Below are 14,136 nucleotides of genomic sequence, written 5' to 3' on the forward strand. Positions count from 1 at the left end.
AGTACCACACAGGAACACTGGAGGCTGCTGCAGAGCTATGCTGCTGACAGCTACAGAGTTGTACCAGCACTGAGGCAGAGAGCCTGTTGGAATTTATGCTCAGCCCAGTGAGTCAGTCCAGCCTCCTTTCTAAGGGAGGAGATAAAGTACCCCTCACCTGCGGTCATGTGACCCGGCTAAGATGGCGGCGTCCAGTCCCGGGAGCCGGCGTCTGTGTTGCCACTGGACCCGCCATCAGACTGGAAGCCTCAATGCTAGCCTGCCCCCCGGAACCACTCGGACCTGCACCACCGTGGCACCAGGACCGGAGGACTAGGTGAGTAGCCGCTGCTGGGTCTGGCGCTGCGGCAGAGTGTGACAGCCCCTTACACATTATGCCAACCTTTATTAATGCCCTTCATACACTTAATGACACACATAATGTCCCTTACACATATGTTGCACATTATGAATGCCCTTATACACATGACACACATAATGCCTGTTACACATATGTCGCACATTATTAATGCATTTATACATGACACACATACTGCCCCTTACACAGACGCCGAACACTATTGCACAACCAACCCACCCGCAGACAGCACTCGCACAGCCGGTAACACTGTGACCTCTGCCTCTGCTTGGATACAGATGTTTCCTCATATATCTTGCCTCAATAGGCCATGCAGCTCCTGGCCAGTTCTGCTAACGTTGGGTGCCTTTTTTGCTGAAAATTCGTCTTATTTGCATTGATATGTGACCAGGACACACAAGGAGCTTCCGGTGATTAACCCCTTCCCGACATTTGACGTATATATACGTCATGGCCGGGATGTACTTCCCGACACATGACGTATATATACGTCATGACTTTAAACTGTCCCCGCGTCTATAGACGCGGGGACAGAGGGACGATGTCTGCTGTCCCTGACAGCAGACATGTCCCTGCATGCCCAGGGGGGGCTTGCGATGCCGCCCCCCCGTCGGCGATCGCTGTGATTGGCTGTTCAGTGTGAACAGCAATTCACAGCGTTTTCCTGTGTTACCGGCGAATCAGACGCTCGGTAACACAGGTGTCAATCACCGCCGGGCGTCAGGGGGCATGAGGGGGTCATCGGTGACGACGACACCTCACCCCACCTGCCCCCAAGGCTGTGATTGGTCCGTGGGACCCACGGACCAATCACAGCCAAGGCGCGTGATTTAAACTAACGGTGACTGCGCTGCAGACGCCATTCCGGTCTGGAATTGCGTGCAGAGCGGTCACCGTGCCAATCTGTCGTGATACATACCTGATCCTTGCCTTATACTTACCTGATCACCGCTGATCACCGCTGGTAGCGTGCTGCCAGCAGCTGGATACTTCCTGGATCTTGTGACTTCTGTGTGTGCTGCTGCAGCAGCAGTGTCATAGAGTCACAGATCGTGAGAGATAGGGACAGATAGTGACAGAGAGTGATAGAGAGTGATAGAGCGTGATAGAGAGTGATAGAGAGTGATAGAGAGTGATAGAGAGTGCTATATTTTGTGTCTGCTGCACCCCCTTTTGTGCTGATCACTATATCTGAGGTGATCAGCAACTTTTTGGGGGTGCAGAGGTTTTTTTTTTATATATATATATACCTGTCAGTTGCAGCAAAGGTTGTGCTGCCTGTGCAACTGACTGCTGCCCCCCCCTGCTGCCCCCCCTTTTGTGCTGATTGTGCTGATTAATTAACTGATCAGCAACTTTTTGGGGGTCCAGGGTTTTTTTTTATATATATATACCTGTCAGTTGCACCAAAGGTTGTGCTGCGTGTGCAACTGACTGCTGCCCCCCCTGCTGCCCCCCCTTTTGTGCTGGTCAGTTTTAATTAATTAATCAGCAACTTTTTGGGGGTCCAGTTTTTTTTTTTATATATATACCCTGTCAGGTTGTGTGTCTGCTGCCCCTCACTGCTAATCAGTGGTGCATCACTGCAGTTTTTTTTTTTTTTGGAGAGTGCAGTGGGGTTTTGTTTTTACACCCACGTTGCTTGTGTGGGTGTCCTGTGGCCGCTGAGCGCTGATCAGTGACGTACAATCACTGAACAGCATTTTTGGCACAGGGTTGATATCATTTTTTTTTCTGCAGTTTTTTTAAATTGTTTTTTTTTTTTTGGAGAGTGCTGTGGAAATTTTTTTAAAATTGTTTTTACACCCACGTTGCTTTTGTGGGTGTCCTGTGGCCGCTGATCAGTGACGTACAATCACTGAACAGCATTTTTGGCACAGGTTGATATCATTTTTTTTCTGCAGTTTTTTTTTTAATTGTTTTTTTTTTTGTTTTTACACCCACGTTGTTTTTGTGGGTGTCCTGTTGCCTTTGAGCGCTGTTCAGTGACGGACGTTACTGACCAACATCTGTGCTCAATTTTTGGCGCAGGACCTTTTTTTTTTTTAACCCCTTCAATTTTTTTTTTTTTTATTGGGATCAAATTCCTGTATAAAGTATTTTTTTTTCTGCACTACATACACACTACACACTACATACCCCCCGTGTTGAAATAAAGTTTGTACCCCCCCTACACTATACACGTGTTGAAACATTACACTTACAGAAACACAAAAATAAAAATGGCATCCCAAATGTCATCCCAGTCATCCAGAAGAATGTATTCAGCGGAGGAGGCATATGCCATGCTTGCCTCTGACTCTGACTCTGACACAGCCAGTGATGCAAGCGGGGAATTTGAAGGATTCGCCTTAAGCTCCTCTTCCTCCTCTGCTGATGAGGGACCCCCTCAAAGACGCCCCTGTAGAGCAGCTGAGACCCCCCCCCCAAATGATTGATCCCGTATGGACCCCACCACCAGACAATTTTGAGCCCCAGGTTCCTGAGTTTTTGGCCATCCCAGGAATCCAATTTGATTCAGCAGGTCTCAGAGAAATTGACTTTTTCAAATTATTTTTCTCTGATGATTTTATAAATTTAATGGTGGACCAAACTAATTTATATGCCCAGCAGTTTATTGCTCAAAACCCCACGTCATCATTTGCTAGGTGGACCCCTGTAGATGCAGTAGAGATGATGACGTTTTGGGGTCTGGGGTTACATATGGGCATAGTAAAAAAGCCAGAAATTAGGCAATATTGGAGTACAGATGTTCTGTACAGCACCCCATTTTACCGTATGGCCATGACTCGGGCTCGTTTTGAGATAATCCTTAAATTTTTACATTACACCGATAATACACTGTGCCCACCCAGAGATGATCCCACCTTTGACCGGCTATTCAAAGTCAGGCCGGTCATTGATCATTTCAGTGCCAAATTTGCAGAGATGTACATCCCTGAAAAATTTATTTGTATTGACGAGTCCCTTATACATTTTAAAGGAAGGGTTAAATTCCGCCAGTACCTTCCCAGTAAGAGGGCAAGGTATGGCATAAAAATGTATAAGCTGTGTGAAAGCACCTCAGGGTACACCCACAGGTTTAGGGTATATGAAGGGAAGGATTCAAGAATTGAACCGCCAGAATGCCCCCCCTCCCTCGTAGGTGTTTGTGGAAAAATTGTCTGGGATTTAGTGCACCCCTTCCTGGATAAAGGTTATCACCTCTATGTGGATACCTTTTACACTAGCATCCCCCTGTTTAAGGCCCTTGGTTCAAGAGGTACAGCAGCTTGCGGTACTGTGCGTAAGAACCAAAGAGGCCTCCCAAAAACGCACATTGCCCAAGTAATGAGAAGGGGTGAAAGCAGGGGAATATGCACCGAAAATATGTTGCTGGTCAAATATAAGGACAAGAGGGATGTCCTTATACTGACAACAATTCATGGAGACAGTACCACCTCCATCCCTGTACGAGGTACCAGTACCCACACCTCAAAACCTAATTGTATCCTAGATTACAATAGGTACATGGGCGGAGTGGATCTTTCAGATCAGGTACTGAAGCCGTACAGTGCCCTGCGGAAAACAAAAATCTGGTACAAGAAGCTGGCCGTGTATATCATCCAGATGGCACTGTATAACGCTTACGTGCTATTCCGTTCTACCAGCCAGAGGGGGACATTTATGCACTTTCAAGAGGAAGTCATAAAGGGCCTAATATTTGGGAACCAGCAGGCAGAGGGCCCCAGTACTTCTAGTACTGGCCCCCGTATTGTACCAGGGCAGCATTTTCCTAACGAAATCCCCTCCACTGCAAGAAAGGGCAGGACACAAAAAAGGTGCAAAGTTTGCTATAAAAAGGGAATAAGAAAGGAAACTATTTTCCACTGTGAAACTTGCCCCGACAAACCCGGCCTATGTATAAAGGAGTGTTTTAAAATATACCACACATCTATGGATTATTAGGTTCATCATTTCACCGTGCTTCGGGGGTCTTGCTAATGCCACATAGCACCCACCATTCATTCCACCAGAATCTGAGCTGCAAAATCCAAAAATCACTCCTTCCCTTCTGAGTCCTGCCATGCACCCAACTGGTATTTTTTGGTCACATATGAGGCATTGCCCTACTCGGGAGAAATTGGGGCACAGATTTTGGGGTGCTTTTCTCCTTCATACCTTCTGAAAATGAAAAATTTTGAGCCAGAACTGCATTTTTGTGTAAAAAAATGTAATTTTTCATTTTCACTGCCCAGTTGTATCAAAATTGGTGAAACCCCTGGGGGTTTGAAATGTACACTATACCCCTAGATTAATTCCCTGAGGGGTGTAGTTTGCAAAATGGCGTCACTTGTGGGGGGGTTCCACTGTATTGGTGCTTTGGGGGTTTGCTAATGCGACATAGCACCCACCAACATTCCACCAGAATCTGTGCTGCAAAATCCAAATATCACTCCTTCCCTTCTGAGTCCTGCCACTTTTTGGTCACACATGAGGCATTGCCGTACTCGGGAGAAATTGGGGCACAGATTTTGGGGTGCTTTTTCTCCTTCATACCTTCTGAAAATGAAAAATTTTGAGCCAGAACTGCATTTTTGTGTAAAAAAATGTAATTTTTCATTTTCACTGCCCAGTTGTATCAAAATTGGTAAAACCCCTGGGGGTTTGAAATGTACACTATACCCCTAGATGAATTCCCTGAGGGGTGTAGTTTGCAAAATGGGGTTACTTGTGGGAGGGTTCCACTGTATTGGTGTTTTGGGGGTCTTGCTAATGCGACATAGCACCCACCAACATTCCACCAGAATCTGTGCTGCAAAATCCAAATATCACTCCTTCCCTTCTGAGTCCTGCCACTTTTTGGTCACATATGAGGCATTGCCGTACTCGGGAGAAATTGGGGCACAGATTTTGGGGTGCTTTTTCTCCTTCATACCTTCTGAAAATGAAAAATTTTGAGCCAGAACTGCATTTTTGTGTAAAAAAATTTAATTTTTCATTTTCACTGCCCAGTTGTATCAAAATTGGTGAAACCCCTGGGGGTTTGAAATGTACACTATACCCCTAGATGAATTCCCTGAGGGGTGTAGTTTGCAAAATGGGGTCACTTGTGGGGGTGTTCCACTGTATTGGTGTTTTGGGGGTCTTGCTAATGCGACATAGCACCCACCAACATTCCACCAGAATCTGTGCTGCAAAATCCAAATATCACTCCTTCCCTTCTGAGTCCTGCCACTTTTTGGTCACATATGAGGCATTGCCGTACTCGGGAGAAATTGGGGCACAGATTTTGGGGTGCTTTTTCTCCTTCATACCTTCTGAAAATGAAAAATTTTGAGCCAGAACTGCATTTTTGTGTAAAAAAATGTAATTTTTCATTTTCACTGCCCAGTTGTATCAAAATTGGTGAAACCCCTGGGGGTTTGAAATGTACACTATACCCCTAGATGAATTCCCTGAGGGGTGTAGTTTGCAAAATGGGGTCACTTGTGGGGGGGGTTCCACTGTATTGGTGCTTGGGGGGTCTTGCTAATGCGGCATAGCACCCACCAACATTCCACCAGAATCTGAGCTGCAAAATCCAAAAATCACTCCTTCCCTTCTGAGTCCTGCCATGCACCCAAATGGTATTTTTTGGTCACACGTGAGGCATTGCCGTACTCGGGAGAAATTGGGGCACAGATTTTGGGGTGCTTTGTCTCCTTCATTCCTTGTGAAAATGAAAAATTTTGAGCCAGAACTGCATTTTTGTGTAAAAAATTTAATTTTTCATTTTCACTGCCCAGTTGTACCACAATTGGTGAAACCCCTGGGGGTTTGAAATGTACACTATACCCCTAGATGAATTCCCTGAGGGGTGTAGTTTGCAAAATGGGGTCACTTGTGGGGGGGTTCCTAAATTTTAGCATCTTATGGTGCCTAGAAACCTACATGGTGCCTAAAAAATAATCTCATAAAAAGGAGGCTCCAAAATCAAGTAGGTGCTCCTTCTATTATGAAGCCTGTGGTTTGGTCAACGTGCACACTAGGGCCACATATAGGATATTTATGAAAACAAAAGAATTGGGGGAATCAATTTTTAGTCACATTTCTCTAGTAAAATCTACTGTGTTCCTTAGAAAAATGTATTAAAATTGCAAATCTGCAAAAAAAATGAAATTTTGAAATTTCACCTACACTTTGTTTTAATTCCTGTGAAACACCTAAAGGGTTAACAAACTTCCAAAATGCTGTTTTGAATACTGTGAGGGGTGCAGTTTTTGAAATGGCATCATTTATGGGGGTGTCTCACATACAAGTCCCTCAAAGTCACATCAGAACTGAACTGGTCCCTAAAAAAATCAGTGTTTGAAATTTTCTTGAAAATTTGAGAATTTGCTATTCATATTGTAAGCCTCCTAGTGTCCAAAAAAATTAAAAGGAAGTTGAAATAATGATGGAAACATAAAGTAGACATATGGTCTATGTTAGTTATTAACTATTTTGAGTGGTATGATTATTTGTCTCACAAGCAGAAAATTTAACATTTTGCAAATTGCTAAATTTTCCATTTTTTTACGACATTTTGGTATTTTTCACAAAAAAACACAGACTGTATCGACCCAAATTTACCACTAATTTGAAGTACAATGTGTCACGAGAAAACAATCTCAAAATCACTGGGATAAGTAAAAGATAAAAAAAGTTATCCCCACTTAAGTGATACATGTCAGATTTGAAAAAAAGGGCTCTGTCAGGAAGGCAAAAACTGGCTGTGTCAGGAAGGGGTTAAAATGATATGCGGCATGCCTATATTCTGTGTGTGACTGTGGCTGTACCTGCATACGGAATGCTACAGTGATTTCCATGAATACACTATTCATATGCAGATACAGCCTCATTCACACACAGAATATAGGCATGCTGAATATCATTTTAATCAGCAGAAGCTGCTGGTGCCCCTAGGCATTCCAAATGCCCTAGGCATTTGCCTAGTTTTCCTATGCCTAGGGCCGGCTCTGGATCCATTTGATGCTGTTTCCCTTCTTAAATATCCTTAATCATTCCTAAGTACATGACCTTTGTCATCCGCAGACATCATGAGCAGTTCTCCAGACGTCCGGAATAATTGGTTAATAACATATGAACACATGCAAGATGATTTATTTCATGCTTATTTAAGTAAAATAGTTATTAAGGTATTTCACTCAATAACATCCTATGTGCTAAGATATGTCTTCCATAGAGTAACATCAGGAAATATATGTTTTAGTTTGTAACGGACATTGTTAATCACTCTTGCTTCTAAAATGCTCAAGTTAAAATTCTGGGACAATTCAAACTATACTGTAGCCAAGAGTTTGATAAAATTGTATATTTTGAATTGGTGTTTCATGTACCGCCTATTACACATAGGACAAAGCCATAACCAGGGGTAGCTAGGGGGGGTATTCTCGGCGAGTCCCACTCCCAGCTGACATGCTGCTGAACTCCTCTCTCTGCTGAATGCAGAGTGTCAACTGTAGGCCAGAGCCCCCCCCCCCCCCCCCCCCCCGCGCTGTGCTGTCACACCACTGAAGTTGTGGATGAGATCAGCGTGTCAGCTGTAACCCGTCCCCTGCAGCCCGCCGACACCAGTGAAGTGCTGGATGAGAGCAGCTTGTCAGCTGTAACCCACCCCCAACCATGCTGTCACGCTGCTAAAGTCCAGGATATGAGCGGGGTATAAGCACTTCTACACACGGAGTAATATGATTTCTGAGCACGCTACCGGCGACAGTCGCCACTTACACACGGGGATATGGCCGCTCACCAAATTACGTGTTTGCCCCAGGCGCCAGAAATCCTAGTTTTGGATCTGCACAGGGCCTAATTCAGACCTGATCATTAGACAAATTTGGATGAGTTTTTATCTGTGCAGGGTAAATACTGGCTGCTTTATTTTTACACTGCAATTTTGATTCCAGCTTGAACACAACCCACCCAAATGTAACTCTATGTACATGTTACATCTGCCCCACCTGCAGCGCAGCATGGTTTTGTCTATTTTGATAACAAATTTGTCCTGTGATCAGGTCTGAATTGGGCCCATAGTACAGGTTCTGCAAGTCATCTGCAACGTTGACCAGCCAAAGATCGGACAAAATGAATAATATTTATATAATCCTTTGTACTGTACAGCATGCTGTAATGTATACTGTATTTTGTTTTGTTTGCAATTTACTTTCATTTTCCATCCTAAACTAGTGCATATACAATTAGACTGGAAAACATTTCTACTGTAAATGTACAGATGGGGCCGGGCTCATCTTTGCAGGGGATGGCGATGGCGACGCCATCGCCATTCCCTGCTCCCGCGCCATCTGTGTGTCGGAAGGGGACGCGCGCGCACGAGGTGCGCGCGCGTCCCCTTCCGACGGTGCTGCCGTCCCCTTCCGACGGTCGCCCGGTGCCCACACCGGGCGCCCGCACCCCCCCACAGCCTCCCCGGGTCCCCCCAGCCCCCCTCGAGCGGGAGGCGGACAGTATTGCGTCCGCCTCGCCGGCCGGCCGCCCGGATACTGAGACGCGCGTGCGTGGGGGACGCACGCGCGTCTCAGTCAGATGGCGCGCCGTGTTGCTGGCGGATCGCCAGCAGCATGCTGCTGGCGATTCGCCAGCAAGCATAAGGCCGGCGCCGTCTGTAGGCTTTTATGAGGTTTGTTACAGTAGACTGAGTTTGCCGCATTGCTTCAAGGGTTTAATCACGCCATTTACAATCAGTATAAAAATATACAATCAAAATAGCCAGCCATAAATATTAATGGGGCAGATGTATTAAGCCTTAACAAGAGATAAATACAAGGGTGATAAGGAGAGATAAATGTCCAGCCAATCAGCTCCTTACTGACTTTTTTTCAAAAACAGCCTGTAACATGGCAGTTAGCAGGTGATTGGCTGGACGTTTATCTCTCCTTATCACCCTTGCATTTATCTCTTGTTAAGGCTTAATACATTTGCCCCAGTGTTCCTAAATTATATTTGTTACAAGAACAAGTCAAGTAGGTTCGCAGGGGCAAACGCAGGATTTTCAGAAGGGGGTTTCCAGAGGGGCGGAGCAAAGCACGGAGATAGACACTTAGGTGACCCAGTATATGCCGGGTCAGTTAAAGTATTATAGATAGATCAAATGTATATAAATAATAATAATAATAGTAAAAAAAAAAAAAAAATATATATATATATATATATATATATATATATATATAGAATAACAGGAGATGCGGCACTCGAATGTAAATGAAATAAACAGGACGAAAATCTTAAACGATTGAAACGTTGAAAAAACCCTCGCTTGTACAGCGTGTTTATTTCATTTACATTCAAGTGCCGCATCTCCTGTTATTCTACATGCCCTACATTGTGCTGGCACCGGACAATATATATCAAAAAGAGCGGAGTGCCTGTTCCCCCTGCTAAGCTATATATACATTCAGGGGCATCAACAGCAGTGTAGACCCCTGGGCATAGCAATGTATTGGGGCCCCTACCGATCCTCCATCGGTAGGGGTGGGGTAAGCATTGATGTCCCGCGGGTGGTAGGGGGTATTATATCAACTGCTCAGCATGTAGGGCCTGGATCAGTAATTTCCACTAATTACCCCTTTACTGCACATATGGTGGGAGATGGGGTGGGAGAAGGGGGCATTGGGCTGAATGAAGGGGCCCTGATACATAACTTCCAGTGTGGTAGAGGATGTTTAATATGCAGAGGAGGGGTGTATAGTGGAGTGGGCTTATTATCCATAATTTTCTGGTGGGAGGACAGCTTGCTTGACTGCAGATATCTCCAGTTCCCGGAAATAGATTTCTTCGATTTTAATGGAATTTAAAACTAGAGAATCCCACCTACCAAATGGTTTTGGGGACTAGGGGATCAGAGTTCAGTAGGCAGAGCAATCCGCCAACGAGCATATAAAACTACATACCAGGTGTGTGGAGCTGGAGCAGTATCCAGCTGCTTGAAGGCCGATATGTTTGGTTCTGGGAACAGTAGAGACAATCTACTATTGTTCATCAAAGGGGGAGAGTCCCAGCTTTTGGGATATATCCTCAGAAAAACTCTGAATCAGACAGAACCTGAAATATCTGACTGGGAAGAGCAATTAATAGGCTTGGATGGGGACCACTGCTTTGAAGTCAGATATCTCCGGTTCCCAAGGGCCGATTTTTAAAATTCTTGTACCCTTGGAAAGAGGAGACCCTCAGCTTTCAGGATAGGGCCCTTAGTTTCCTAGGGGGGTTTCTGGGTACTCAGAAACCCCCCCTGCGTGCGCTACTGGTTCGCTATCCAGATGTATTTGCTAAATTCCCCCCATTGCTAGTCACCAGTGAGTTCAATTATCATTCCTTAAGTAACTAAAAAAAGTGTTAAAGAAAGAACAGTTTTCCTTTGCGAAACAAAAATGTTATCTGTGTCTCCTCAGTTAAAAAAAAAACTAAAATAATTTGTGTGTACCTTTATTAAATGGTAATTTTAACTGCCTTAAATAAATTAAAAGGCACCTTAAAGGTAATTATATGTTAGTTGGACCCCTGCTATAGTTAGTACGCTTATACCCCCTCTATCCATGTCTGCGTGGATTCGATTTTATATAGTGTGGCGAGCGCAGCGAGCCACTGAGCCCGAAGTGTGGCGAGAGGACGCGTAAAACTAAGCAAATAGTTTATTAATTGTCTTAGATCTGCACAACCCTGTACAGGAAGAGGGCGGGCAGCTGACATATGCTGATGTCAGCTGCCCGTCCCCGGCTCCCGTGTCACCAGCGAATTTCCATGGGAATGCCCATGAAATGCTGGGTGTTCTCATGGACGCTACCTGTGGCCTCCGACCCACACCCCTGCCTGTGATGCTATGTGCGAACGGACCGGCAAATAATCAAATAACCGTGTCTGCTCGCACAGAGCAGCTGCACATGTGCATAAAAGTTTATGTGCATGCGTAGTAGCTAAACATCGCTCCCCTGTGTGAACGCGCAGGGGAGCGATTAGACCAGAATCAGGGCCATAGTTTGTTGTGAACTATACATTATATAATGGTAATATTTGTGTGGGCAGGTGTCCAAAGTCCTAAAATAAATCCTATCGGGTAAATTTACTAAAGGTCCTAAAAATGAAAGGAAATGCTGTTGCCCATAGCAACCAATGAGAATCATAATGTCATTTCTTTATTGCATCCTAGAAAATAATATGGGCAACATCAACTCTTTTCATTTGTAGAACTTTTAGTAAATGTACCTTTAGAACCCATAGCTTTTTTATCTACCCCCCTTCCCTTAGTGCAAGTTGATGTGAGCTAGGCTAGCACCAATTTAGGTGTGGGATGATTAGTGTGCTTGGTAATTGGAGTTCTGGAGCTGGAATGCTATCTATACACCTCACAAACAATAAACTCATGTTTGGTTTGTACATACAGTACTGTCATGATGCATGATATTAAACCATAACAGATAAGTACTAATGCTGGGAACATGCCGGTACTGTAGTACATTTCCTTCTGTTATATTTTACTGTAAGAACTGAATATTGTGCCAAGTTATGACAACGGCACCATTGTACGCATACAACTTGTGTCTATAACATGCAAATTATTTACACGTGAGAATAAAGGAAAATGGAAATAAAAAGATGAAAATAATATTTTATACACTGTAGAGCATTATGTCACATGAGGATAAGTAAATATGTATGATTACACCATTGTATCTTTCATTGTGACACAATGTGCTGTAAATTGCTGAATAATCTGTATTTAGTCCACATGTCTTTGTGTACTCAGCATGGTATAGTCAGTGCTAAGAGAGTTGTGTAATCATAACACATTGGTAACAATTATATAAAACACTATTTCATATACATGAAAATACTTTTGGTGATCTATTATAATATATAATATTATATATATAATATTATAATACAAACTCCAGAGTGGCAGATGTTGCAGCAGTCCTGGTATAGCGGATCAATGGCGTCTAGACCGATAATGCTATTGTTAACCATGCTTAGTCAACCGCGACTAAAGATAGTTGAAAGCATCTGGATCACTGTAATGAAGGTTAGGCGCAAGCATTAGGTCGACTGGGATGTGATCGACAGATATAGATGGAGCCGCTCCCGTTGCACCTGCGAGCGCGACATATCTCTAGCACTAGTGGGGGCGTGGCTCCAACGAGAGTGCCTCCATCTGTATAAGGTTGACACAAGTTTTTCATTGAGTTTTGAGAACCTGGGAAGGAGGACATACTACTTTACTTGCAAGGAACCATGCTCGGGAAGCTAAAGACACCCTGCTACCTCAGCAGGTCCCCTTGTCCAGGGCCGGCGCTACCCGCTCAGCAGAGCCTGCAAAGCAGGTAGGCGCCGGACCTGAGAGGCGCTCTCCCCTCCATTAACACTACTCCTGTCGAGTGTCACAGCTCATTCACTGTCTCACTCATTGTCTCCCAAATGTTTTAAAACTAGAATCCGATGCAGCGCTGCTGCTCTCCGTCCTCCACATACATTGAGAGCGATACAGCGTGTCCTTCCTGCTTGTGCTTGCACACTCACTGTTTCTCCCGGCGGCTCCTCAATCAGGCACGCTGCACACTGATCAGTGCAGCCTACAGGACACCGTGCCTAGGACAGAGAGAGGGAGCGCCGATCAGCATGGAGCTCCCCCTCTGTGTCCTATGCTCGGCGCTCTGCAGGCTGCACTGTGCAGTGTGCGTGCAGCCTGACTGAGGAGCCGCCGGGAGAAAGAGTGAGTGTGCTCAGCTGTGCAGGAGGTTGCCAGTGACAGTGCATGTGCTGTACTAGAAGGGGGCACCCGGCTATCATCCTCCCCACCCTTGGAGATCTGCCAGGCATCACTGTTGGACCCCTGGTAGGTCTCTGTTACTGCATCCCCCCTGGTCCCTGTCCCTGTGTCCTACCCTGTCCTTTTGTCCCCCCAGTCCCTGTGTCCCCCAGTCCTTGCACCCCCCCCCCCCCCGGTCAATGTCCCTGCATCATCCCCCGATCCCTGTCCCTGCATCATCCCCCAGTCCTTGTCCTTGCATCGTTCCCTGGTCCCTCCTGTCCCTATCACTGTGTCATTCCTGGTCCCTGTCCCCTCTTCCCTGGTCCCTGCCTCCCCAAATTATATGTCAAGTTTGGCTCAATCCGTGTGGCAAAATGTGAATTTTTTTTTCTTTAAATCCATGTAGCATAACATAAATTTTATCTCAACCTGGGTGGCAAGATGTGAGTTTTGGCTCAATCCGGATGGCATGACATGAATTTTGTCTCAAAACGTGTTGCATAATGTGAATTTTGTCTCAGTCCGGGTGGCATGATGTGAATTTTGGCTCAGTCCGGGTGGCATGATGTGATTTTTAGCTCAGTCCGGGTGGCATGATGTGAATTTTGGCTCAGTCCGGGTGGCATGATGTGAATTTTGGCTCAGTGCGGGTGGCATGATGTGAATTTTGGCTCAGTCCGGGTGGCATGATGTGAATTTTGGCTCAGTCCGGGTGGCATGATGTGAATTTTAGCTCAATCTGGTGGCGTGATGTGAATTTTAGCTCAATCTGGGTGGCATGATGTGAATTTTGGCTCAGTCCAGATGGCATGATGTGAATTTTAGCTTAATCTGGGTGACATAACGTGAATTTTGTCTCAATATATGTTGCATAATGTGAATTTTGGCTCAGTCTGGGTGACATGCTGTGAATTTGGGCTAAATCTGGGTGGCATGACGTGAATTTTTGCACTTTCATTTTGGCATAAAGGTGCCTATACACAGAGCAATCCTGTTT

Source organism: Crinia signifera, chromosome 4 (genome assembly GCF_055691185.1).
Source record: "Crinia signifera chromosome 4, ASM5569118v1, whole genome shotgun sequence".
NCBI classification, from domain to species: Eukaryota; Metazoa; Chordata; class Amphibia; order Anura; family Myobatrachidae; genus Crinia; species Crinia signifera.